This window comes from Aulonocara sp. 'chitande type north' Nkhata Bay, linkage group LG16 (genome assembly GCF_057382095.1).
Source record: "Aulonocara sp. 'chitande type north' Nkhata Bay isolate Kocher_YH1m ecotype deep benthic linkage group LG16, A_spYH_male_GT1.1, whole genome shotgun sequence".
NCBI lineage: Eukaryota > Metazoa > Chordata > Actinopteri > Cichliformes > Cichlidae > Aulonocara > Aulonocara sp. 'chitande type north' Nkhata Bay.
Window position 1 is genome coordinate 39,979,054 of NC_141359.1, and position 26,365 is coordinate 40,005,418.

General features: G+C 42.6%; 1 long non-coding RNA gene across 1 annotated transcript in view; it reads left to right on the forward strand.

Moving 5' to 3' along the window:
- Positions 1 to 20,896, forward strand: part of LOC147312108 (uncharacterized) — a 56,037-nt gene extending 35,141 nt beyond the window's left edge. The window contains exon 3 of the long non-coding RNA XR_015125401.1: positions 19,753 to 20,896. This is a non-coding gene — a long non-coding RNA (uncharacterized LOC147312108). The remainder of the gene's footprint in view (positions 1 to 19,752) is intronic.
- Positions 20,897 to 26,365: the final 5,469 nt, after the last annotated feature.

The window sequence follows — 26,365 nt, forward strand, 5'->3', positions numbered from 1 at the left end:
CTGCTAGCCTGTGCGGCACCACGCCATAGATTCACATTAGGAGCGTGATTGACGGAGAAGAAGTTCGGAGTTTTTAATCCTCGCTTTCACTGCCACAGAGACCATCGTCTCCTCATTGAAATTCACAGGGCTGTTCCCAGTAAGAGGGGAACATTTATTTCATTTCCATACACTCAGTCCCATTCATTTACACTGTCTCTGGTGTACCTACCCAGAACATGTACCTTTTCTTAGTTTAACAATCATGCCGTGCGCTTGGAGACGTTCCCAGCTGTTGGGAGCGTGAACCAGGAAATCAGCTTACACTGGTAATTAGTTTGCCCATTTTGTTACTGACAGTTGAACTGCTTTCATCAAAATGCCGCAGACTTCCGTCGCCATGACACACCGGTATTAGTGCCTGGTGATTGTCAGCTCCTCCCAGCAAACAAGTCCTTGTATCAATATCATGCTAACTATCTATGCCACCCATTTAGCGGGCATGAAATTTCATCTTCTGTGCACGTTTTCCCTCCCAGGAAAACAGCCTCTCTGATAACAAAGATGTCAAACCTCCTGACAATCTGTGTAACAGTGCTTTGTCTGCAAGCCAAGGCCAATATTGTCAGTAATAAGGGGAAAAAAGGCCTTTGAACAATGTCAGCTTGTTTCTGCAGGTATCCAGTGTTTTTTCCTTTGAAAGACTCATTAAATTTATGCAAATGACATTGTCACCCCTTGAAATATGCAAATGTACTCCTTGCAGTGTGTTATGAGACGAGTGCGCTGCAAAGAGTGGAATGCTCTTTCATTGCGATATAAGAGGAGGCGGCAGTTTGGGTGGTAACAAGGTCTGCAAATATTTTGGCCTGCTCTTTTTATTATTTTCTAAATTGAAATGAGTGTCTGTCCACCCATCCATCTATCGCATATACTGTATATATGCATGCATATATATATATATACATATATATATATATATATATATATATATATACATATATATATATATATATATATACATATATATATATATATATATATATACATATATACATATATATATATATATACATATATACATATATATATATATATATATATATATATACATATATATATATATATATATATCTCCCCGATGTTGTTCCTGGGATCTGCTGGAGCCACTCGCCTAGCTTGGGAGTCACCGCACCTAGTGCTCCGATTACCACGGGGACCACCGTTACCTTCACCCTCCACATCCTCTCGAGCTCTTCTCTGAGCCCTTGGTATTTCTCCAGCTTCTCGTGTCCCTTCTTCCTGATGTTGCTGTCATTGGGAACCGCTACATCGATCACTACGGCCGTCTTCTTCTGTTTGTCTACCACCACTATGTCCGGTTGGTTACCCACCACCATTTTGTCCGTCTGTATCTGGAAGTCCCACAGGATCTTAGCTCGGTCATTCTCCACCACCCTTGGGGGCATCTCCCATTTTGACCTCGGGACTTCCAGGTTATACTCGGCACAGATGTTCCTGTACACTATGCCGGCCACTTGGTTATGGCGTTCCATGTATGCCTTGCCTGCTAGCATCTTGCACCCTGCTGTTATGTGCTGGATTGTCTCTGGGGCCTCTTTACACAGCCTGCACCTGGGGTCTTGCCTGGTGTGATAGACCCCAGCCTCTATGGATCTTGTGCTCAGAGCTTGTTCTTGTGCTGCCATGATTAGTGCCTCTGTGCTGTCTTTCAGTCCAGCTTTGTCCAGCCACTGGTAGGATTTCTGGATATCAGCCACCTCCTCTATCTGCTGGTGGTACATACCGTGCAGGGGCCTGTCCTTCCATGATGGTTCCTCGTCTCCCTCCTCTTTCTTGGGTTTCTGCTGCCTGAGGTATTCACTGAGCACTCGGTCAGTTGGGGCCATCTTCCCAATGTATTCTTGGATGTTCGTTGTCTCATCCTGGACTGTGGTGCTGACACTCACCAGTCCCCGGCCCCCTTCCTTCCGCTTAGCGTACAGGGTGCTGGACTTGGGGTGAAACCCTCCATGCATGGTAAGGAGCTTTCTTGTCTTTATGTCAGTGGCTTCTATCTCCTCCTTTGGCCAGCCTATTACCCCAGCAGGGTACCTGATCACGGGCAGGGCGTACGTGTTGATGGCCCGGATCTTGTTCTTACCATTCAGCTGACTCCTCAGGACTTGCCTGACCCTCTGCAGGTACTTGGTGGTTGCAGCTTTTCTAGCGGCCTCTTCATGGTTCCCATTCGCCTGTGGGATCCCCAGGTACTTGTAACTGTCCTCTATGTCTGTAATGTTGCCTTCTGGTAGTTCAATCCCCTCAGTTCTGACTGAGGGGATTGAACACCCCTGCGGGCGGTGCTGGGTGTTTTTTTTTTATATATATATATCCCCTCAGTGGTCCCCGTGGTAATCGGAGCACTAGGTGCGGTGACTCCCAAGCTAGGCGAGTGGCTCCAGCAGATCCCGGGAACAACAGCGGAGATCTCTGTCCAGAAGAGCGCAGTCCTGGGAACAGCTAAGATACTGCGCAGGACCCTCAAGCTCCCAGGCCTCTGGTAGAGGACCCGAGCTTGAAGGATAAACCGCCCGCAGGGGCGTGCTGGGTGTTTTTTATATACAGTGCTTTCGGTTCAGTACACATATGTATGGAACAATACAAATTTTTTAATTTATTTTATCAACTTTCCTTCTGACAATGCTGTCTGCGTTGAGCGCTCAGTGGATCTGCGCTCGACAGTGCAGCCTAGGCGGAGTAGTGGAACGCAGATTCACTGAGCGCAGGGCAAGCTAGCGAGACAGAAGCTAAGCTCGTTGCAACATGGCGAATTGAACCTCCCCCACCCTCATTCAGATCTGGCCTTTGGAACTATTTTGGTTTTCATGTGACGTATGACCCTGAAGGTAAGCGCATCATGGACTAAAGTAAAACAGTATGTTGGATGTGCCACGCACTGCTCAATTACATGGGTGGGAACTAGTGTGTTAGCGCAGTTAGCTCGTTAACGTGTTCCAGCCCCAAGCACGGGGCGATCCGCGGTAGCTCGTTAACGGAGATTTGCCGTGTTGTGGCGTTAACGTCATTTCAGATTAACGCTGACAGCACTAGTGGGAACACAACGAATATGACTGCACATTTACTCCGACAGCATCCTAGTGCAAAGACAAGTGGAAGCAGACAAAAACAACAAGCAGCATGCTACAAACTTTACCCGAGTCATTTAGACAGCCGTTAGCACAGGATTCTCCTTATGGGGACCTGATATGTTTAATATGCTGCTGAGAATATAGCCCAGAAGAAGAGTATAGTAGAGCTTTTATTTTGAAAGAGCCATTTCTCTGTAATAAACTCTCTTTTCCAAAGATGAGTGATTCCTCCATCAGATAGATTATTTTTTTATTACTTTGTTGTTTCCGCAACATTAAATATAAAAACTGTACTTTTGAGTTAAAATATATATTTATAATTTTAATAAATGACAAATGAAAAAGGCATGAACATTGTTTTTGTATCGAAAAAATATCGAACCGTGACACCAAAGTATCGAACCGAACCGTGAATTTTGTGTATCGTTGCACCCCTAATATATATATATATGTATATATTATCTATCCATCCGTCTATCCGTCTATTTATCTGTGTATCCATCCATCCTTCTTGGCTCTAAATCTTATGCCGTAGGAAGCCTGGTTATTTCCACTCTCATGGCGCCACATTGTGGGAAAATGCATTTGTGGGTTGAGGAGCAGAGTTGAGTTCATGAGAATCTCCAGATCTTCTCTGTGAATGCAAAACAACTTATTCACTTATTGAATTTGTTTTTGTTGTTTGGATCATTTGTTGGATGGGATGCTTGACGTCTGGAGAGAAGAGTATTTTTGAGAATTTACCAGTTTATCCATTTAACCAACAGAGGCCTCAATGACATGTGGAAGAACCACACACAGCCACAACAGCCTGGCCCCTCCTCATGCTGGTCACTGCTGTGGGATGGCATCCCATTGTTCAACCAGCACATACTGGAGCCATTTCTCCATGATGTTTGTTCACCATCTTTGTTATATAGCTTACCATTGCTTCATAAAAACATTTTCTCTAATAGGCAGGATTCAGATGAGGGCTGATAGCTATTAATCAGAAGCAGCCTAAAACTTTCTTACCCGCCACCCCAGCTGTTTTAGTCTAATTGGCCTTGGCTGTTTGTCCTTTCTTTCTCACTTCTGCCTAAAGGGCAGTTTTATATTTTTGCCACATCTGTGCCTTCCATGATCCTATCCTCGCCTCCAGTGTTGGCCACACATAATGTATTTACAACTAGACTGTTGATGCCTCCAGTGAAGCTCCACCGTGGCACGTGCTGAACAGCCCGTGAGACCATCTGCATCTTGCCATTCAGCTACACTTTGTCTCTCTGGTCCAGATCTGCCGGGTCTACTGGAGCACCAGCACCTCCAGGCCTTGGTTCTGGCTGAAGTGGATATTAACCAGCTTCTCCCAGTTGAGCTCTTTAAAATAGGATTAGGCGCGCTTACTGGCTTCTTAGGAAACACAGCTCCATTGGCTTACACTTATCTGTTATGAACAGTCATGAACTGATGGTGGAGGAATGAAGAACAAAATTAGCCTTTAGAAAAACAGTTCAAATAGCGCATGGTCTGCTGTAGCTCATCTGGTTTACAGTGTAACCTTGGTTCAAGTGATTCTTTCGACAATGGAGGTTTCAATTCATCACAAAGGCCAGCGTTGCTTACTTTCTGCAAAAAAGGACAGTCGGGTATTTAGACCCTCACTCATTAACTCTCTAACTGACCAGCTGGGTCACATGAACTGATAAAAGCAAAACATTCTGTTATTTCATCTGCGTTCAGCTGAAAATAATGTTCTTCACAAAGACGATGATAAAAATACACAAAATGTAATTTTAAAAGGATCTGAAGGTGTGAATGGATTCTCCCACAGTCAATGAAGGAAGTATTAAGGTGTTATCAACAATATCCTCAAATTATACTTCAGTATCGGGGTGTTTGAAGGTTGAATGGGGGTGGGGGACAAAAAAATTCTGTCAGAATGGATCCAATATTCAGCAAGTAGTTGATTTGTATCCAGCATTTAGAGAGGAGCTTAATTACATTTAGTTCTACTGAGAAGTGAAGATCAATATCTTGAACTATCTCTTATCTAAAATAAGAGCTGGACCCTGTTGACTAATGTGCATTTATGTTTTAGATATTTTATTAGATAATCAGCAATCATTAACCTTACAAAGGATATCAGCACCTTTTCAAATTATCTCTAGTAACTGTTGCCACATTTGTAGTTACTTTTATCACAGTTGGTGAACAGCAGGACTTTCTCAAAGCTCTATAAACAGGACAGCTATACTTACATGACCTTCAGTTCTATATAATCCAAACAGCTGAGTGCAGCGCGGTCAGTCTGGGTTCATTTCCTCAGCCTCATTTCCTGCTCTGCTCTAAAGTTACAGCAAACATGTGTAGTGAAAATTCTTGGTAGTCGTGTCTCCTTAAATGATGTTATTATGGCGACCGTCTGGTCCACAGTGTAGTTTCAGCATCACAGATGCTTCTGAATGAACATAGAAGTGTTACAGTAACATTAGAACATTTTTTCTTTCTAATTACAGGAATGAACCACAGACAGCATGGTCCTACACTGGTTTCTATACTGGTAATCCAAATCACAACCACGACAACATCGATTTTTAGATGTGATATGAAGATTGCAAAGGATGTGACTTTTGTGACATCTACTTGTTTAGTTTATGTGCTACTGAAACTGGAACACAATCTGAACACAACAGCACACAAGAGACAATATTATTGCATAATATATAGTATAATATAATATATATAATATTTTTTTCTCTCTGTGCTCACATATTACATTTTATTTAGATAGTTTTTAGATAGAGGATGAACACCTAAAACTCAACTACTTAACCAACATTCACAGGTGTAAAAACAAAAACCTTAGCTGGTGTTATTTAATCGTCATGTTTAGATTGAACATAAAGAGGAAGATTTCTGAAAAAAATGAGTGAATTTTGGTTCAAACAAAAACAATTTGTTTGCCATTTAATAAACAAAATATTTGCAGTTTGTTTATTTCCTGATAGAATGTTTTGTGTCAAACGATGTTGTAAATGTGGAAAAATGAAAATATGGTTGGAAAACAGCATTTCTTCTGTATTCAGTTCAGGTCAAGGACACTCTTGTATTTGTCTGACAGCTAGAAAACGTCTCGCAGCTTTACCGCCTGCTCATCACCACGCAGGCAGTTATTTCCAGTTCTAACAATGTGACAGCATGATGAGATTTCTGATCTGTATGTGTATATGGAGGATGTGTTTGTTATAGCGACAACACATCCTTCAATAACACGGACAAACATGTTTTTACCGCTTCATTACTGGACGAGCCTGTGGTGCGCACACCTCGAGCTCCACTTCGTTCTCACTGACCTTGGTTTTATGCACCTGATCAGATTATCTCAATTAAACACATGTGAAGGAAATCAGAGTCTGCAGTATGCTCTAAGGTGCGATCTCTGACCCAACAGATGTTAATGTCATCCTTTGTGCTCGTTCCTTTGAAATTGATGAATACATTGGTGACATTCGAAGGTATATATAGTAGCACTGCGTGTTAAATGCTTTATGCACATGAGGCTCATAAAAATGTGTTTGCAGGTATTTTGCTGTGAGGAAAAACTACAAATATAAAAGGTTTGAAGATACTAAACTCAGAAGATTTTGTCTTTAGGAGAATAACAGTTTCTGCACTTTTCATATTAGTCCATGAATGTGCATCAAAGGGGTTCGCCACTCAGCAGGCTGACAGTGCACACCAAGCATGCAAGAAACAAGTAAAAGTAAACGTAGACAAATCTCAACACCAGGCGGTGGTTGGTTTGCAGCTCAAACTGCTTACTGTCATAAGTTGCTGTAGACGGGAAAAGCCAGCGCAGGTGATCATCATGTGAAATGCAAGACGCTGGGTTCAGCCCTCTGAGCTTGGTGCATGCAGCCGGGCATTCAGAAATCCTGCTTTGCATATGATGACATTTATGATGGAGCCTGAATAGGAAATAAGGAAAGTCATTGAGCAGCTTCTCCTGAGAATTTTGTGTTAAGCCCCAAATGAGAAGCAACGACATTATTCTTGCCAACATTTTTATGGTGAATGCAGAGCTTTGTGTGAAATTGTGGGCTGGATCAATACTGCTTCTCCGAGGGTTTCTTCCATTCAAGATAACCTTATCCCAGCAGAGAGGGCGGCCCTGCCCACAGCACTCGAGGAGAATGACAAGGAGCTACAGTAAGACAGCGAGGCTTTTTCCATCGAGGCTTCAATCCTTTTGTCATTATTGTTACCAGATATGAAAGTAACTGATGTGGAAACAGGAGGCTTTTGTCAACCTATGCTACGCCTCATTTGTCTTCTCTTACCCAAGGTCATTATATGTGACTCTCAAATATTAATTGTTATAGTGGCACTTTGTGTCAAAACATGCTGTAGTTTCAGCACAGAGACGGCTGAAGCCACAAAGGAAGTGAGCGTCAGCGTTGGATTACACTTCCTTTTGCTGGTTGTCTTGAACAAAGAGAATCACTGTTGCAGCACAGTGTGCGACAAACTGCTGATTCCTCACCAGCGTCTCCCTGGCATCATGCTATAGACATGTTTCAGTAAGCACAGTTTTACTCATGTTAAATTTATGCCATGTAGTTCTTTTAAAAAACATATATACTCTTACAAAATTACTCTCAAGTCTCAGTTATGACTCAGTTTTTTGCAGTGGTATGGGCTCAAACTGTGGTCATAAATATTCTGTGCTTGTAAATCAGGATTTGTAAGCGTAAAAAAGATTTGTGTGTGAAACTCTGCCCTCAAGTTTCAAGTTACAAGTACAAATTTTGACCCTATTTTTCTTCCTTTCATCTGATTGGCCGATCTCACGTCAATCACAAATTAGCAGCACATCCTGGTCCGATGTGAAAGGACCTTTATGCTGCGCACTGTGACTCACAGCAATGGTCCCGGGTCAGCCCTGACTTTGAGTTACACTAATCCTAAAGTAATGATGGTGTTTCTAACCACTGATATACCACAACTTTATCCTTTCAACAGCTGCTGAAAGTTTGGGGACCTAGCTGCTATCGGATATTTATATAGAGATCCTCCAGCTTCAAACTGTATCACCCTTCAAGGACCTGCAGTTCAAAAAAAACGTCCCTCAAACAGCCAAACCCATCTGTTCTCTGATTGGATAGTTACATTTGTGATTGACATGACATTGACCAATCAGCTGAAAGGAAGAAAAACAGGGTCAAAATTCGTACTTGTAACTTGCAGAGTTTCACACGTATTTTCACACACAAATTCTTTTTACACATACAAAACTGATTTACAAGTACAAAATATTTATGACCACAATTTGAGCCCATAGTGCAAACAAACATCCTGATAGTCCAGGTGAAAGTGATGCATGAAACATCTGCTTAAACTTTGGGAAACTTCCTGACATTTAAATTCCTGATTTATGAAAAGGACTCGAGAGCATTAATATTGAAACTGACTGCATCCTTGTACCATAATATCGTTGGAAATGACATTTTCAAGAGGGAAATGTCTACAATTTGTATTACATGTCATTTCAAAACAGAAGGCTGTAACAGCAGTCCAGTTCCTTGCTCATACAGCACTCAGTCATCCACTCACACACTAATGTTTTCTGTGCCTCAGTGCTTTCTAACATTCACTCACTGATGGATGCCCGAGGATGCTTTGGCATGCAGACGGGAGCAGCCAGGGATCAAACCACCTCCCTTCCAATTAGTAGATGACCTGCTCTCCTCTGTGTGTTAGCACACATGCTAGCTCGCAATGAATGCACTTCTTGCAACTATCACTGCTTGTCCAGACTTTTTTTTTTTCATCCTACTGCAGAAGAAGAGACCCACAGAAGCTTCTGGCGTCTGACTACCCACTCAGCGTCACAGCTCGTAGCACACTAAGTGGCGGTCAGTTAGCCACAGTGTGTCTTCTAAACCTCTGCCTCACCCACTGACCAGATGAAAGCACATACATCCTAAGTGGCTGTGCTGTCCTTGGTTTCATTTTCATTAGAGTCAGTCAGGAGAATTCAAAACTATAGTCTGAAAGATAAATTGAGATACTTTCATCACGTCTGTTGGGGCTACTGTAATCACATTACACTTTAAAACAGTGTGCAACAACCTCTGTTCCTAATTTCACCTCACAAGTATTATTCAAATGACTGCCCACATGGAAAAGATCTATATGAATCTTATAAAGTTTGTATCTGTCCTGTGTGAAACTTGTATGAAAAAGCATACAAGAGTGAAAACAGATATAAGACCCCTTGAAAAATTATATAAATGAAACTTGTATGTTTTGGATACTAAAACAATACATGAAGTAATGAGAAAGTGGCCACTTTCATGAGTAAATCATATAAGGCTTCTATGATTCACTGTATGAAGTAGGCCACATGTTATTTAAGTCTTTTATACGTTTTTACTATTTCTTTTCCATATGGGTGCAGGTGACTTCATTATAAAGGTGCAGATGCAGCCACAGTCCGTCACAAACAAACTGTTACTAAAAGAGCTTTGGTAACATTTTATAACACGACCCGTGAATAAGACGTGGGCAGCCTGTGCTTACGTTCTGTAAAGTGTTTCCCTTATTGTGTCCAATCATAGTAACCTCAAGGTGCTTCACACTGTCAGGTAAAGACCCGGCGATCAGATGCACCTCTAAGAACAAGCTCTGGGTGACAGCAGGAAGGAAAAATCTCTCTTTTAACAGGAAGAAACCAAGAACAGAACCAGGTTCAGCGAGGGGCGGTCACTGGGGTGTGAAGGGAGAGAGGAGAGGAAAGGGCATTATTTCTTTTTCTCATCTCCTGAGAAATAGAAATAATAAAAGCTGCTAAATGGCGCAGTCGTTCAGTACTTCATACTGAAGAGTTCTGATTGGCTAGAACCTTCCTGTGTGGGGTTTGCATGTTGTCTCTCTGCCTGTGTTCATTTTCCTCCCAAAGCCATGCATGTTACGTTCATGTGTGATTCCCAGTTGGCCAAAGGTGGAGATGTGGTCCTGGTGCCCTGTGGAGGATGTTGTGATCACTGGTATATAAACCAGTGCAGTGAGGATGATGATGCCACAGAATGGAATCAAACTGCAAAGGTAAAGACGAGCTTTAATTTATTTAAAGAGGAACGAACATCATTAACGAGTGCTGCCTAACCAAATACAGCGTGGTTAAAAGTCAGCCTGGTCGAGCTGCCCTGCTGTAAATATAAAGTGTTCAGTAGGTGCAGATTTCTAATCGTCTGAACAAACATGTGATTTCCAGTCGCTGCCGACAGCATGATGTGAGCGGCTGCCATCATAAAAAGCTTTGGATGCCGATGATTGATGGCGAGCCGGCCTGTCCGGTGATGGTGTCTTTACACATAGGTTATTTTGACTGCAATCATCTGCAGGTAGCACTGTGCAAATTATTGATCATTATGTTTCCAGCACTGCACATATTTTCTTGGCAGACTGTACTTTATATGACATCCCTTCCCTAACCACTGGCATATCCACGCTATTACTGAAATGTGGAGAGACATGCTCAGGCTTTCCGAGTCTCCTATCCCTCTAATTGGCTGTGTCTGGCAACAGAAGACGGAGAGAGCAGAGGATTTGTGAGTCGGCAGCACTGAAGTGAAAACAAGAGAAATTTAAGAATAACTCTGCAGTATGAGGTAGATAAGGCACACACTGATCACCCTCCATTTGCTTTAACTGCTTCGCATTTCCCCGTTATTAGAAAATCTCGACATTTTGTAAGATATGGCGTTTGGTTAAAACGCTCTCTTCAATGGAACGGAGTTTGTAAGGATCATTGGCGCCCAGACTTCAAACCCACTGCGTGCGTCACAAGCTCAGCAAGACTACACGTTGGCTAATAAAAGCCTACAAGCTAAAATAAATATCTGCTCCACACTAATAGTTTAACACCACATCCATCTAAACACGTGTTTCTTTTACGGGTGGTGCAGGAAGCCCATGCAGTGACGCGTGCGCTGTCGGGTTTCTTGCTGATGGCGACAGTTGTAAGCCAGGCGGAGCTTTGGGTTCAAAGGTCGCCATTCACCCCCCAGTGGATTTGTCTTGCATGGATGTGACTGTATGACGTCTCATTGTCAGTGATTTGTGCTGCGTTTGCGTTTGCACACAGCAGGACCTGCCAGCATACGAGAACACAAAAAGCACCACATGACCAACTATTGTCCCTCATTTAAAGGTAATACACGGCTTGATGCCAGGGTGAATTTGTTATGTTTCAATTGGTGCATGAAGCAGGCTTTATAATGTTTGATTTTAATATAGTGAAGTGAACTTTATAGTCCCGCTCCATGCCAGTAAAGCTTTTAAAATCTAAAGCATGAGAGCAAATTTGACGATCCAAAGCAAATGAAGACTGTCAGACATCCAGTCCCTCGGGTTTGGCACTGAACTGTCTGCGCGCTCCCCGATGTTAAACAAAAGCTGAACTCTTAAGGCCCTTTTAAATTGCTTTCCTTGTAAATTCATCATCAGCTGATTTAATCTAAATCTGGGCTTTTGATCTGGTGCTACCTGAGTTCGTGCCCTTGCGAGTCATATTTAGAGGTGCGGCGATTGCAGCATTTTGAGGATGAGTAAAAAATCAGGCAGCTTAGACATGCTTTACCTGCAGCTTCACCTAAACCCTGCAGAAGGAACCAGCCCGTTATTAGCCTGCAGCTTTTAACTGCCTCGATTTTCCCCAAAGTTCATGTGCTCACCTGTAATTTTAATGACGTTAATCTCGTTACTTTTAATCAAACTGTGGTCATCTCTGTGTAAACGGAACTTCGTGGTTCAAAACTAATAACTGTGACTTATTAATCTTGTCAGGCTGTGTATTAAAATCCAGACGGCAGAGACTCTGCTGACCTTGGTGTCGACCTTCCAGCGAATCATGATTTTAAAATGTGCTCAGTCAGTCGTACTCAGCACCAGTCTGTACAGGGAGTGCAGAATTATTAGGCAAGTTGTATTTTTGAGGAATAATTTTATTATTGAACAACAACCATGTTCTCAATGAACCCAAAAACTCATTAATATCAAAGCTGAATGTTTTTGGAAGTAGTTTTTAGTTTGTTTTTAGTTTGAGCTATTTTAGGGGGATATCTGTGTGTGCAGGTGACTATTACTGTGCAGAATTATTAGGCAACTTAACAAAAAACAAATATATACCCATTTCAATTATTTATTTTTACCAGTGACACCAATATAACATCTCCACATTCACAAATATACGTTTCTGACATTCAAAAACAAAACAAAAACAAATCAGCGACCAATATAGCCACCTTTCTTTGCAAGGACACTCAAAAGCCTGCCATCCATGGATTCTGTCAGTGTTTTGATCTGTTCACCATCAACATTGTGTGCAGCAGCAACCACAGCCTCCCAGACACTGTTCAGAGAGGTGTACTGTTTTCCCTCCTTGTAAATCTCACATTTGATGATGGACCACAGGTTCTCAATGGGGTTCAGATCAGGTGAACAAGGAGGCCATGTCATTAGTTTTTCTTCTTTTATACCCTTTCTTGCAGCCACGCTGTGGAGTACTTGGACGCGTGTGATGGAGCATTGTCCTGCATGAAAATCATGTTTTTCTTGAAGGATGCAGACTTCTTCCTGTACCACTGCTTGAAGAAGGTGTCTTCCAGAAACTGGCAGTAGGACTGGGAGTTGAGCTTGACTCCATCCTCAACCCGAAAAGGCCCCACAAGCTCATCTTTGATGATACCAGCCCAAACCAGTACTCCACCTCCACCTTGCTGGCGTCTGAGTGGGACTGGAGCTCTCTGCCCTTTACCAATCCAGCCACGGGCCCATCCATCTGGCCCATCAAGACTCACTCTCATTTCATCAGTCCATAAAACCTTAGAAAAACCAGTCTTGAGATATTTCTTGGCCCAGTCTTGACGTTTCAGCTTGTGTGTCTTGTTCAGTGGTGGTCGTCTTTCAGCCTTTCTTACCTTGGCCATGTCTCTGAGTATTGCACACCTTGTGCTTTTGGGCACTCCAGTGATGTTGCAGCTCTAAATATGGCCAAACTGGTGGCAAGTGGCATCTTGGCAGCTGCACGCTTGACTTTTCTCAGTTCATGGGCAGTTATTTTGCGCCTTGGTTTTTCCACACGCTTCTTGCGACCCTGTTGACTATTTTGAATGAAACGCTTGATTGTTTGATGATCACGCTTCAGAAGCTTTGCAATTTTGAGACTGCTGCATCCCTCTGCAAGATATCTCACTATTTTTGACTTTTCTGAGCCTGTCAAGTCCTTCTTTTGACCCATTTTGCCAAAGGAAAGGACGTTGCCTAATAATTATGCACACCTGATATAGGGTGTTGATGTCATTAGACCACACCCCTTCTCATTACAGAGATGCACATCACCTAATATGCTTAATTGGTAGTAGGCTTTCGAGCCTATACAGCTTGGAGTAAGACAACATGCATGAAGAGGATGATGTGGACAAAATACTCATTTGCCTAATAATTCTGCACTCCCTGTAGTGTTGGCACTGTTAACAGCCCCAACACAAAGTATTACATATAATAACGTTTGTTTTAAAGTAATGCATCACTGTTAAAAACAAATGAAAACTCCAAATATTGGAGACTCTTTATGTGAACTTTGAATGAAAAGAGTTCTGGAAACTTGAATTTTCTCGTTCAGATAATTGCAACATTCCCGTGAGGTTGGCAATGAAATCCGAACTTTGCTGGGATGTACTTCAACCTGTAAAAGCAGGAACTCCTGCTGAGTAAGCAAAACATTTCCAGCACCGGTAAAATAAAGCGTAGCATTCAGCTCCTGCTGTATCTCCCGCAGCAGCCTGAGCTGCATCTTTGGTTTGGCACACATTTGTACTCCAGATGCTGCCCTTCCATTTATGCAGGTGTTGTACACGAGCTCGGCTTTTTCTCTTTTTAAACTGATTACCTTACGTATTTGCTGTTAACACCACAACATGTCTGCGGAGACAGGCCGTGTGGTGGTGTGTGTGATGGACCCAGGTGCGCACACAAGTGAGTAGACGGGAGTGAACTTAACAGAAAGCGAGCCTTTATTATGGCTGAAGACAAAGTGTACAAACACTAGACTAGACTATAACTAAACTGGGAAAACTAGTACTGTGACAAACTAAGAAGACTCAGAGACTATGGTGATAACTGCAAAGACTGACCGTGAAACCATGGAGGCGGGGACACAGACGACGTGACACAGACTGCATGAAACACAGAGACTAAATACACATGAGGGATGATCAGGGGAAGTGGCCACACATGGGAGCACAGCTGACACACATGAACCTAAAGACAGGACAGGAGAGGTGCAACTAAATACACTGACATTGAATACAGACTTTCAAAGTAAAACAGGAAACATGGAGATCAGACATAACCACGCAGACATGACTCATGACAGGTAGACGCACGAACCAGGGAGACGGAGTACAGGGGAAGATGACAGAAACGCCAACATGGCAACATAAGACACACAGACATAAACACATGAAGGGCAAGGGAGACCTAACACAAGGGTGATATAATTACAGATGAGCTGGAATAACTTAATGAACCTAAACAAACAATAAACATCAAAATAGACTAAAACTCAAAACACTGGGTCGCACGACCCAGGACCATGACACCATGGCCTGAGAGTCACATAATTAGCAGCTAACAATATAACACAAGTGTGCAAAACCAGCCTGTAAAGAAAATGTTGTGAGTCCACTGCTCAGTCTCAGGTTCGAGCTTTGAGTGCCGGCAAACGCTCGGCGTTAATTCGATTCTGGGTCCAGCAGCAGGAGAGTTGTTTCTGCCCAGGAACCATCATGCTCTCGTCCTTTTGTGCAATAAAAATAGAAATAATGTCTCCACTCCTCAAAAGTGGTGAACTCTACAATTTTCTCCTTCTCCTGAACACTCGCGCTGCAATCAGACTGTAAGTGTGCAGGAAGCTCAGCTTAACTCAGAGTAACTGTGATGTGTAACGTGCTTTGTTGTACACGTCTATAATATATCTCTCATTGCACAGACGTTTAATAAATATAACTCACCGTTAAAAATACAGCAAACGTCTTTTTAATAGACTCATTTTATCCGTATTTATTCCTTTTTTCTAAACGTTTCCACGTGTAGCTGAATGCTCGCTGACGAAGAAACCCTCACGTTTCCTGGATATATAAACAATAAGATGAATACATTAAATAAAACAGGCTAACATTTGTGTGTCTGCAGCAACAGTGTGAGGAGAACTCTTGAATCAGTGTGGTGAATTGGTCTGAAATGACTTCACCAACAAATAAAGTTCAGATTTATTTCTATAATGTTTAGAATAAATTGTCACACTGTGACTTTCAGGACCGAGACAAACGTTGCATGGACGCATACCAAAACTATGCATTTGTTTATACTTGCTGTAAGCCACGATGACCTAATCCCCGTTTGGCACGTTTGCTGTTTCGCCGAGCTGCTCGTGTCTGGCCGTGCTTCATATCAGCTGATCTAGCACAGCTACACCGTGTGTGCAAAGCCTGCCCTGTGAGAATGATAAATTGAAGTGATACACGTGTGGTCTTACCTGCATGGCTCGGGAGTCTCTTGGGTGAATAACTCTACTTGTTTGTGTACGTGCACTGAACCTATCCTTTCTCCTATGGGGGAGTCGGGTGCTGGGCTCAGCGGGGCCTCTGGGAAGACATTATCGCCCACCCAGCTATCCCCGTGGGCTGTAGCTCCCTGCATCTCTGCCAGAGGGACTTGAACATCATTTGTTACTCTGAGCATCTCTTTACTTGTCCTTCTGCAGGTGTGGTTCTTTCTTTGTTGGAGTTATTCTTAAATTAAATGTTTTCTAAAAATAATATCATTAGTGTCCCACAGCTGCTTCCCACACATCTGTATTAGTTTTTAATGTGATACGCAATATAGAAAGCAACAAAACCCGAAGCACAAATAGTCCTACTGCACAGAAAATCATATTAGCCGAGGCATAAAAGGCTCCAAGAAGCATCAGCACCACAAACACAACTGAGTCCAGTTCAGTGAGTCTGACTGGGAGACGCACACCCATCGATTACAGCACCCGCACAGCTACCGTCCAACCTTAATAGAATACAAATAGATAAAATAAATCAATAAATAAACAGCGCACAGTTATTATTAGCACAAGATATCCGGGAGGACCGCGATGGTTTTTGTATTGTTGATTTAATATCCATTTTAATGCTTTTAGGTTTAATTCCAGGATTGTAGTCTTTGAGGTAACAGCGTCTACAGGGGTTCTCCAGAAACAGCACATTTTGGGACATTAGGTTAGCAGCGGCTTCATGTTGTTCCAGCTGGTTTTAATCTGTTTTATGAGCTGCAGAGCACCAATAATCATTGTGTTGTCTGTTTTTTCCTCTACAAACAACAACAGCTACATACATATTTATGGTTCCTGCCTGTGCCAGCTGAGCACAACAAAGTTATAGTTAATATAGTTAAATGGACTTTGATCCACATCCTGTCTAATGACAGAAGCAGAAATATCAGAGTGCAGATGTTGTCTTTCAGTCACTGCAGAAAGCTGCGTGATCAGTGTGATCTCAGACTAACCAGAGAAGCTGAGTCCATCGCGTCACAGAGCGACGGTTACGATGATGCACAAACCACAAAACCACAACCACTCTTTAATCATCTCAGAGGGAACCTGAAATATGAAGCGACTCGCTGTAATTGATGGAACCATAAATTCTGCTCTCTGTCAGAAAATATCCGAATCATCGGTTCATGAGCTGAAGCTGGAGAGTCAGGACACTGATCCCAGAGCAGCAAGTTCACCTCTGAATGGTTTTAAAAACAAACCAGAATCAGTGTGAGGATTTGAGATACTGGATGATGTTAAACATGTTGGAAAACCCTCCAATGCGGCTGACTTCAAACAACTATGCAAAGAAGAGTGGACCAGAACTCCTCCACAGCAACATCAGTTTGATTTGAAAGGTTTTCCCATAACTGCACAACAACAGGTTTAGGGGACAATCACCTTTTCACACAGCCAGGTAACTTTTTCCATTAGTTGATTAAATAATAATTAAAAAGCTGAATTTTGTATTTACTCAGTTTATCTTTGTCTAATATTAAAATGTGTTTGATGATCTGAATGATGTAAGTGTGACAATAAACAGAGAACAGAGAGAAAGAACATCTTTATCTTACAACCTCGAGGCAACTGTTGTTGCTGCCGTGTAAATAAGCCTGAATTGAACTGAAGAGGGCAAATACTGTGGGTAGTGACTGAAGAATAAGATGAGCAGCAGAAATGAGTTTCCTCAAAGAGGCTCAGCGATAGTGATAGGATGCAGAGCTGTGTTACTCAGGACTGGCTCAGAGCGAAGGCGTGACTGGACCAGGCTTCACACGGGTTGATGTCATGAATTAGCCGTGTGAAGCAGGCAGGAATGGAGCAGAAACACAGAACTAACTAAAACTGAAATATACATGAAACTAAACAGGTGGGGAGGCAGAACGCACGGCGGGGAACGAGGGAGAGAGCGCTTAAACACGAGGGAACAGATGGGGAACACAGCTGAGCCGAATTAGCCCCAACGAACACAACGAGACCAGGGGAACAAAACTAAACACACTGAATAAGGAACGCAAGACTTTCACAATAAAACAGGAAACAAAGGAACTCAGGACTGAAACGTGAGAGTAGTGGAGGAAAGCCAGACGAGAGGGAGCGAGGGAAGACGAGAGGAGACATGATGGGGAACATAGAATGAAACACAGACACACAGAGGACAAAGACACAAGGAGGAAGCTAATGATCAAGGAACTAAACAGGGAGTGTAAGAAAGTCAAAACAGACTAAGATGAACATAAACCAAATACAGAATATCAAGAAACACAAGAAACTCTAAATGCTGGGTCAAAAGGACCGAGAACCACGACACGTTATCTCCGTTCACCCTCATGCTGTGCAGGATATGAGCGCCATGCAGTCCCACTGTAAACAGCTGAAATGTCACAACTGTAAAGTCAACAGTAATTATCAGCGGCAGGACAAGCAGCAAGCTTTTAACCGCCAAAGAGAAAAATAAGCTCTCAGATATAAAGTGTATGATGTCACCATCAGCCAGGCTGACGTGTGTTTTTAGGACACGTAAGCTCACGTCACAGCTGACTGGACTGATGGACTCACCGTATCAGCCGCTGTGATTTTGGGAAACATCGCTTTGTTTTTATATGTTTCAATCAAAGTACGCTGGACCTCTGAATCTTGTTTTATTCACTGTCATGTGAAAAACCGATGCCTGCATTTAGACAGCTGGGGTTTGAGCCCAGAGCCAGAGAGGATTTACATCAGAGCTTTGAAGTCAGCGTCATTATAATCTCACCTGAGGAGAGAGCTGATGTCCTGTTTCAACAAATTAATGATCGGCCTTCTGCACAGAGCGGAGGCTTGAATGTCATTGAACACATCGCAGACTGTGTATAAAAAGCACAGCAGTTCTCTGGTTTTAAATGACATACAAAGAGCTTCGGGTTAAATTCAAGGTCAAGGTGTGGAAAACAAAGTATTAAATGGCACGCCGTGTTATTTAATTCTACTTTGGAGAGAGCAGCACAGCGACAGTAACTTCAGGGCACTTTAGATTGTAAGGTAAAGACCTACGTTATTAAAGAGGAGCAACGAGTAGCATGGAAATGTCAAGAACAACAAACAGGACAAAATACAACCTCAGGAGAGGGAAGACAAAAGCTGGTAGCGTGCAATAGTGGCATATAAAAGCAGGATGTGGAGGAGAAGAGCTCTGTGCATCATGGGAAGTCCTCCAGCCGGAGCCCACAGCAGTATTAATATAGACTGGTTCAGGGTTACCTCACCCAGACCCGACTATAAGCTTTATCAAAAAAGCTTTGCATTTAAGCCCGTCTGAAAAGCAGAGTCACGTCTGTCTATTGGACCTAAAGTGGGAGCTGCTGTGAGAACTTCACAGCCTTCGTAAAATTCATATGCTCGTTCATAACACTGGGCTGGGGGAGGTTGTGCTTGTAAATCTTAATATTATTCTACATGCTTGACCAACTTCACAGCTGTTGTCTAACCGTAATATTAATGAAAACACACAAAAAGACTTGTAATATGCAAATAATCAGATGTGATTTTTAAAAAATAACATTTACATTTGGTGACAAAATGGTGTTAGAAGCTTTGTGATGTCGAGCTGTAGACGAGCGAGCTGTGATTGCAACGATGCTGAGCTGGACAGCATCTGTGTGGAAAGCAAGCAGCACGTTATCTTCTGCTGAGAAGAAAAGCTTTGAAAATGGAGGCAGTGTGATGACGAATTACTGCGCTTTGTGAAATGCAGCTTCAGAGCCTCCATACACACACATGCACACACACACACACACATGCACACACACACACACCTCTTATGAGAGCAGATACGTCCCTTTTAGAGACAATTCCCACACTGAGCCGGGGGCTTTTATTCCTGTTTAAACATCATTTATGTCTCTTTGTTTCTTTTCACGTGCATTTCATTTTCTTCCACAGTGTCACAAAGTATCTTACTCAACATGATAGGATACCAGATTATCTTCAATCATCCTCTCTTTGATGCAGGTTTGTCCAGGACGGAGCGCAGAGGTGGAGAAAGGCCTGATGGGCAGCAGCGGGGTCAAAGTGCTCGGGTACGTTCCCCGAGTGCGTGAAGACAACGCCGCTGCTCCGCCCCCCCCTATGTCACGTTCTCATTCATATGTCAGGCTGATTCTGAGGATGGTTTGGCTCTCACACATGTAACATTATGCACTGGTATCATTAACAAATATATAATTATTAACCAGGTTACCACCCTTTGGTGGTCCTCCTCGGGTCCTTGTACTCTGGGGCCTCTGGATGTCTGGAGTTTTGATCTCCTCCATACCTGCTTCATGCCCTGGAGACTGAAAAGATTCGGCATGAGCCCCCGCATCCTCAGGACCTTCTATCGCTGTGCCATTGAGAGCATCCTCACTGGATGCATCACCACCTGGTATGGCAACAGCACCGCCTACAACTGTAAAGCTCTCCAGCGAGTAGTGCGGTGCTCTGAACGGATAATTGGAGGTGAGCTTCCCTCCCTCCAGGACATCTACAGGAAGCGGTGCCTGAGGAAAGCGGGGAGGATCATCAAGGACTCCAGTCACCCCAGCCATAAACTGTTCAGACTGCTTCCATCAGGAAGGAGGTTCTGCAGCATCCGGTCCCGTACCAGCAGACTGAGAGACAGCTTCTTCCACCAGGCCATCAGACTGCTGAACACGTCATAGACACCTCAGCTTCACTACTGGAACTTCAACATTATGCACTCCATACTGTACAGTAATGCCACTTGTTTTGCACATATTCAACTCTGTATATTTTATATATTTTATTATTATTATTATTATTATTATTATTTTATTTTATTTTTTTACTATTTAATTTGTAAAAATGTGTATACACACACACACACACACACACACACACACACACACACACACACACACACACACGTAGGAAAATATTTAGTATACACATCCAGAAATGCATACACTATTATATATTGTACATATATTTATTAGTTTCAGGTTGGCCATTCTTGTATTTTGCTCGTTTGTGTTGTTGTGTTTGCACATCTCTGTTGCTTGTGGGGCTCGCACACAAGAATTTCACTCGCATGTGCTGTGCCAGTGTGCCTGCACATGTGATGTGACAATAAAAAGTGATTTGATTTGATTTGATTTGAGGACGGGGCTGTGGCCCCCCCACACTCCCTAGCAGATCGTTACATGGAGAAACCTTTGGAATGCAAGCATGCTGATCCACACAGGTATGCACACAGGTGTACACACGGGTGTTCACAGACGCGGACTACAGCTTTCTTGGCTGCTGCCTCAAAGCACATTGTGCGCTGTCTATCTTGCGTGCTGCACAATATCGTTTATTATTTAGTATCTACTGATATCTACTGCTAGCTAGTTTATTGTGATGGGGCCGTTTTTTTTATTATGTTGCTCTTTGTTGTTTGCTTTCTCTTCTGTTTTTTTCTCCATACAGGTGATCCAGGTGTTTTGTTTTTTTTGTTTTTTTCTTTCTTCCCCCCCTTCTCACCGTCTCTTCTCCCCTTTGGTTTTCTTTCTCTCCCTCTCTTTCTTTCATTCTTTCTCCCTGTCCTATCCCCCAGTCATGTCTGTCCCGTTTGTAGCAACTGAAAATAAAATAAATTCATAATTATAATAAAGGTCAATCAAATGGACCAATATGGCAAGGCCATGATGATCCACTTGGTAAAATAAATCCGCTTGGCATCTTACTTGGCCTTAAGACAACAATTCTGATGCTAAAGATCCAAAAGGGACACAAAAAAAAAAAAAAAATTAACCAGGTTACAGTTCAGAGTGAAGTTATTAAAAACTATATATGTGTACAGATTATACTGAGTACTAATGTTTGTTTGTACACTGTTGCCTCCAGTGTTGACTGCTGTTGATACAAGATATCACTTGTTGATGAGGATCACCTCCCTCTCAGGACTAGCACTAGGATTTGTGCAATAACTTGTTATTATTACCATCTCGTAATAAGGTGGAAAACCTTACAGTACTTCACTATTACTCACCTATTTATTAGGGGTGCAACGATACACAAAATTCACGGTTCGATATTTTTTCGATACAAAAAGATGTTCATGCTTTTTTCATTTGTCATTTATTAAAATTATAAATATATATTTTAACTCAAAAGTACAGTTTTTAAAATTTATTGTTGCTGAAACAACAAAGTAATAAAAAATAATCTATCTGATTGAGGAATCACTCATCTTTGGAAAAGAGAGTTTATTACAGAGAAATGGCTCTTTCAAAATAAAAGCTATACTATACGCTTCTTCTGGGCTATATTCTCAGCAGCATATTAAACATATCAGGTCCCCATAAGGAGAATCCTGTGCTAACGGCTGTCTAAATGACTCGGGTAAAGTTTGTAGCATGCTGCTTGTTGTTTTTGTCTGCTTCCACTTGTCTTTGCACTAGGATGCTGTCGGAGTAAATGTGCAGTCATATTCGTTGTGTTCCCACTAGTGCTGTCAGCGTTAATCTGAAATGACGTTAACGCCACAACACGGCAAATCTCCGTTAACGAGCTGCCGCGGATCGCCCCGTGCGTGGGGCTGGACGGCGTCAACACGTTAACGAGCTAACTGCGCTAACACACTAGCTCCCACCATGTAATTGAGCATTGCATGGCACATCCAACATACTGTTTTACTTTAGTCCATGACGCGCTTACCTTCAGGGTCATACGTCACATGAAAACCAAGATAGTTCCAAAGACCAGATCTGAGTGAGGGTGGGGGAGGTTCAGTTTGCCATGTTGCAAGGAGCTTAGCTTCTGTCTTGCTAGCTTGCGCTGCGCTCAGTGGAACTGCGCTCGACAGTGCAGCCTAGGCGGAGTAGTCAAGCGCAGATCCACTGAGCGCTCAACACAGACAGCATCGTCAGAAGAAAAGTTGATAAAACAAATAAAAAATGTTGTATTGTTCGATACATATGCGTACCGAACCGAAAGCTCTGTATCGAACGGTTCAATATCGATACGAGTATTGTTGCACCCCTAGTATTTACCCGACGAATGGTGCATCCCTGTGCCCGTCTAGCCAGTCGAAGTCCAAACGCAATATTTAAAATTCATTGTTTAGAAAAGTGTCTGCAAAACTGTGAAAGTCACTCTTATTCCAAACAGTGCGGTCTCGTATCGAACCACGAGCCTTAGCGATATTTTCTTCCTCCCACTCGGTGCAGTTGTGACAGCCAACACCTTGAACAGCCCTGTGTACATTACCATATGTTTACAGCATTAATCTGGCTGCTGGAGCCACAGCTGTGCTGGCAGAGAGACGTACTCGATTGGTGCTTATGAGTTCAAGTGTGCGATTGGCTTCGTTGTCTAAATGAATTACATTTCAATCAAATCACATAATTAAACGAAATAAATAAATAAACAAGAAATCCCAGTGTTTGCTATGAAGCGAGATGGTGTCGAGCGTTGTTACGATGCTTGTTTTATTCATATCATTTAGCACCAAAGACTCCATTGATTCAGTCACTATAATTGACAGTACTGTATATTGAGGGTGCTTGTTTGCCTCGGGCCGACTCAAACCGTTAGACCCAGGATCCTTGTTGTGAGGATCTCCAAGACGCTGAGGATAAAGGGCACGATTCAACGTGACATCCAGAAGCGGAGGACTGTCTCCTTCACTTTGATCTACCGGGAGGTTTGAGAGTAGACATGTTGGTCTGCCACTTAGTCTAGTATTCACTACACAGAAATAAAAAAGACCTGAAAAGATGCAGTAAGTAGCTGCGTACTCCCCATGCATAAATTATTCTGACAGCAAATTCTTCAAAAGATTGTTGAAGCGATTCCAGGATAGAGCTCGTCTTTTCAGTGCTTGAAAGAACAGGTAGAGTTTCAAACAGAGACAAAACCTCTCAAAGTTCGCTCTGCTGCAGGGAACGTCGGTTTTGTCTGTCACGAGATGAAAGGGAAGCAGCGGGGCTTCGATGAAGACTCAGCACGCCACCAGGAGTTAACCAGGCCATTCCTCCAAAGCTCGTGTCACCAGAAAGATTAATTGGCTTGGGTCTCTTCAGAGTATTACTGATTGGCTCTCACAAACACAGAAGCTTTTATCTCATTGGCTCAGGCACTGCCACGGGTAGAATGGAAGACTGAGACCTTTCAGCGGCCCCAAAGTCCGAGTTAATGTCTGACAGCGCTTTCACAACTCTGCTGTCTGTTGCTTCATCATAATGTTAGAAATCCAGACTCTGCTTTTTGCCGCATGTATTCCACGGTACTCTCTGTTTGCATGCGCGGCGTGCAGCGTGTGTTATGTTAAAGCGAGGAGCGGGGTGTTGTGTTCTTCCACTGTTGCAGTTTTGGTCTCAGTGCACGAGACTGCAGCATCAAGCTCCAGGTGTGAATCCCGGTCTGAGGTTACAGACACTGATAGTGAGCAGCGAGTGTGACGTGCAGGTAATTAGTATACAGAGAGGATGTCATGCTTCAAAACAAATCATACTTTGATTGCATGCTATCGCTAACAGTCTGCTGTGCCTTCTTCTTTCTGCCTGAACACAAATATTGGAGCTTGTGCCTCTTGTGATGCTATTAACTGTCAGCCTTCACATGATAAAGACACATTTATACACATGAGCATGAACTGCTTTTATTGCATAATATCAATATAATATATCCAAGGTCTGTGGGGGGAAAAGAAACAGAGAAGATTACATATGAATCTCACTGTTTCCATACAGATTAACAGGGTAAGCAGCAGCTAGTTGCTGCTAATCACAATCACTTGATTAATTAATGATCATCAAGTGTAATAAGAGCAGAGCTTTTGGCAGTTTTCTGGTTTGGAGCATTCACGTATGTGTTGATGAAACAACACAGGACTGAATGTTCCAGAACGTTCGCCCTAAAGTCAAACCGTGCAAACTGCAAACCCCAGAACTCAGACTCTGCAGGCTCGGTTAGCATGTTAACGTTTATGCAATCTGAAGAACACTCAAGTACGACTTGTTTGGAAGGACTGCCGGAGAGAAACTCCTCTGTCTAAAAAGAAACATGGCAGCACAGCTTAGGTTTGCACAGATGCACCTGAAAACACAAAATGTGTGTAACAGTGTTGTTTGGACAGACAACAGCACAGTAGAGATGTTCAACCATAATGCACGGCACCATTTTTGGCAAAAACCAACCACACGTGTCAGGAAACACAGTGTGTTGGATTGGCCCAGTCAGGTTTTGACTCCAACACTGTAAAACTCCACAACAATGTGAGAAACTGCAAAAGTCATACAGAAATTAGTTACTTGAAGAATAAATTAGTAAGTAACCAAGCACCAAATCTAATATTTCATCTTATTTATGCCCCATATGAGTCAGATCTCTTTGGGAAGTAAATATATTGAATCTTTGAAATCTACTTTTACATCCCTGTAAAGTACACGTCTCAAACCATCAACATTTGCAACTGAATCAAATTTACTTACAGAATCTTTCACAGATAAAAATCACACACACTTCACAATAAAAGTATAAAACAACAAATCCATTAAAAGCTTGTCTGTATAATTGTATTATAATAACACGTAGTCCTGTGACACAAAAATCACCAAACTCAGACAACCAGACTGTTTTCCTTCGTGGTGATGAAGGAAAACGCTGGGTTGGCATGTAAAAGGGCATTTATTCCCTTCAAGGACCTGCAATTCAAAAAAGCGCCCCTCGACAGCCAAACCCATCTGTTCTCTGATTGGATTGTTACATTTGTGATTGACATGACATTGACCAATCAGATGAAGGGAAGAAAAATAGGGTCAAAAATCCGTACTTGTAACTTGCAGGGTTTTTTTTCTAAGTCCACACACAAATCTTTTTTACAAGTACAAAATATTTATGACCACATTTTGAGCCCATAGGAGACCTACCTCGGCACCTGTGCAGGTGAAGCCAAAGGAAACATTTGCTTCACCATGTTTTCTAGTCTTTGGCTTAGAATGAAGTTGGTTTGGAAACATATTCATCTCCTGCTTTGCGTTTCTGTAGGCACCCCGTGCTAGCAGTGTCCAAGCGTTTTGTTACCCCCCTTTTCATACACCCCCCCCCCCCCCCTCCCCGCCCGCCATGGCTCTGCGCCCCCCCTAGGGGGCGGGCCCCACACTTTGGGAAGGTCTGGCATATACCAAGGCTCAGCAGGCTCTCCACAAACATGTTAGTTTGATGCAGGAAATTAACCTGCAGGTGCAGACGTGAAGAAGAAAGAAAAGAAATAAATCAAATGTATTTTTTATGGAAAACTGCAGGTAAGCAACATTTTGCTGGTGCTGTCTTTGCTTCTGGAGAAGAACTGAGCCAATGGTCCTTCATGGTCTCTTTCATAAATTTAATACTCTGGGTTCGGTTTGCTGAAACACCTGTTTTTGTTTTTTTCCGTTCAGCTCATTTATTTATTTGTGGTATACTTTTATGTTTTAAATAACTAATTTATTTTGGGCAGAGTAAAAGCAAAACCCTGTACCCGTTCGACTACCCGTTTGCTTTCAGCCCACTAATGCTCAAAGTGCATCTGTCGCTCTCCAGGTCCAACAAAGAATATGAGGAGTGATAAAAAAGTTCTGGGAGTTGGTCCAGAATCTTA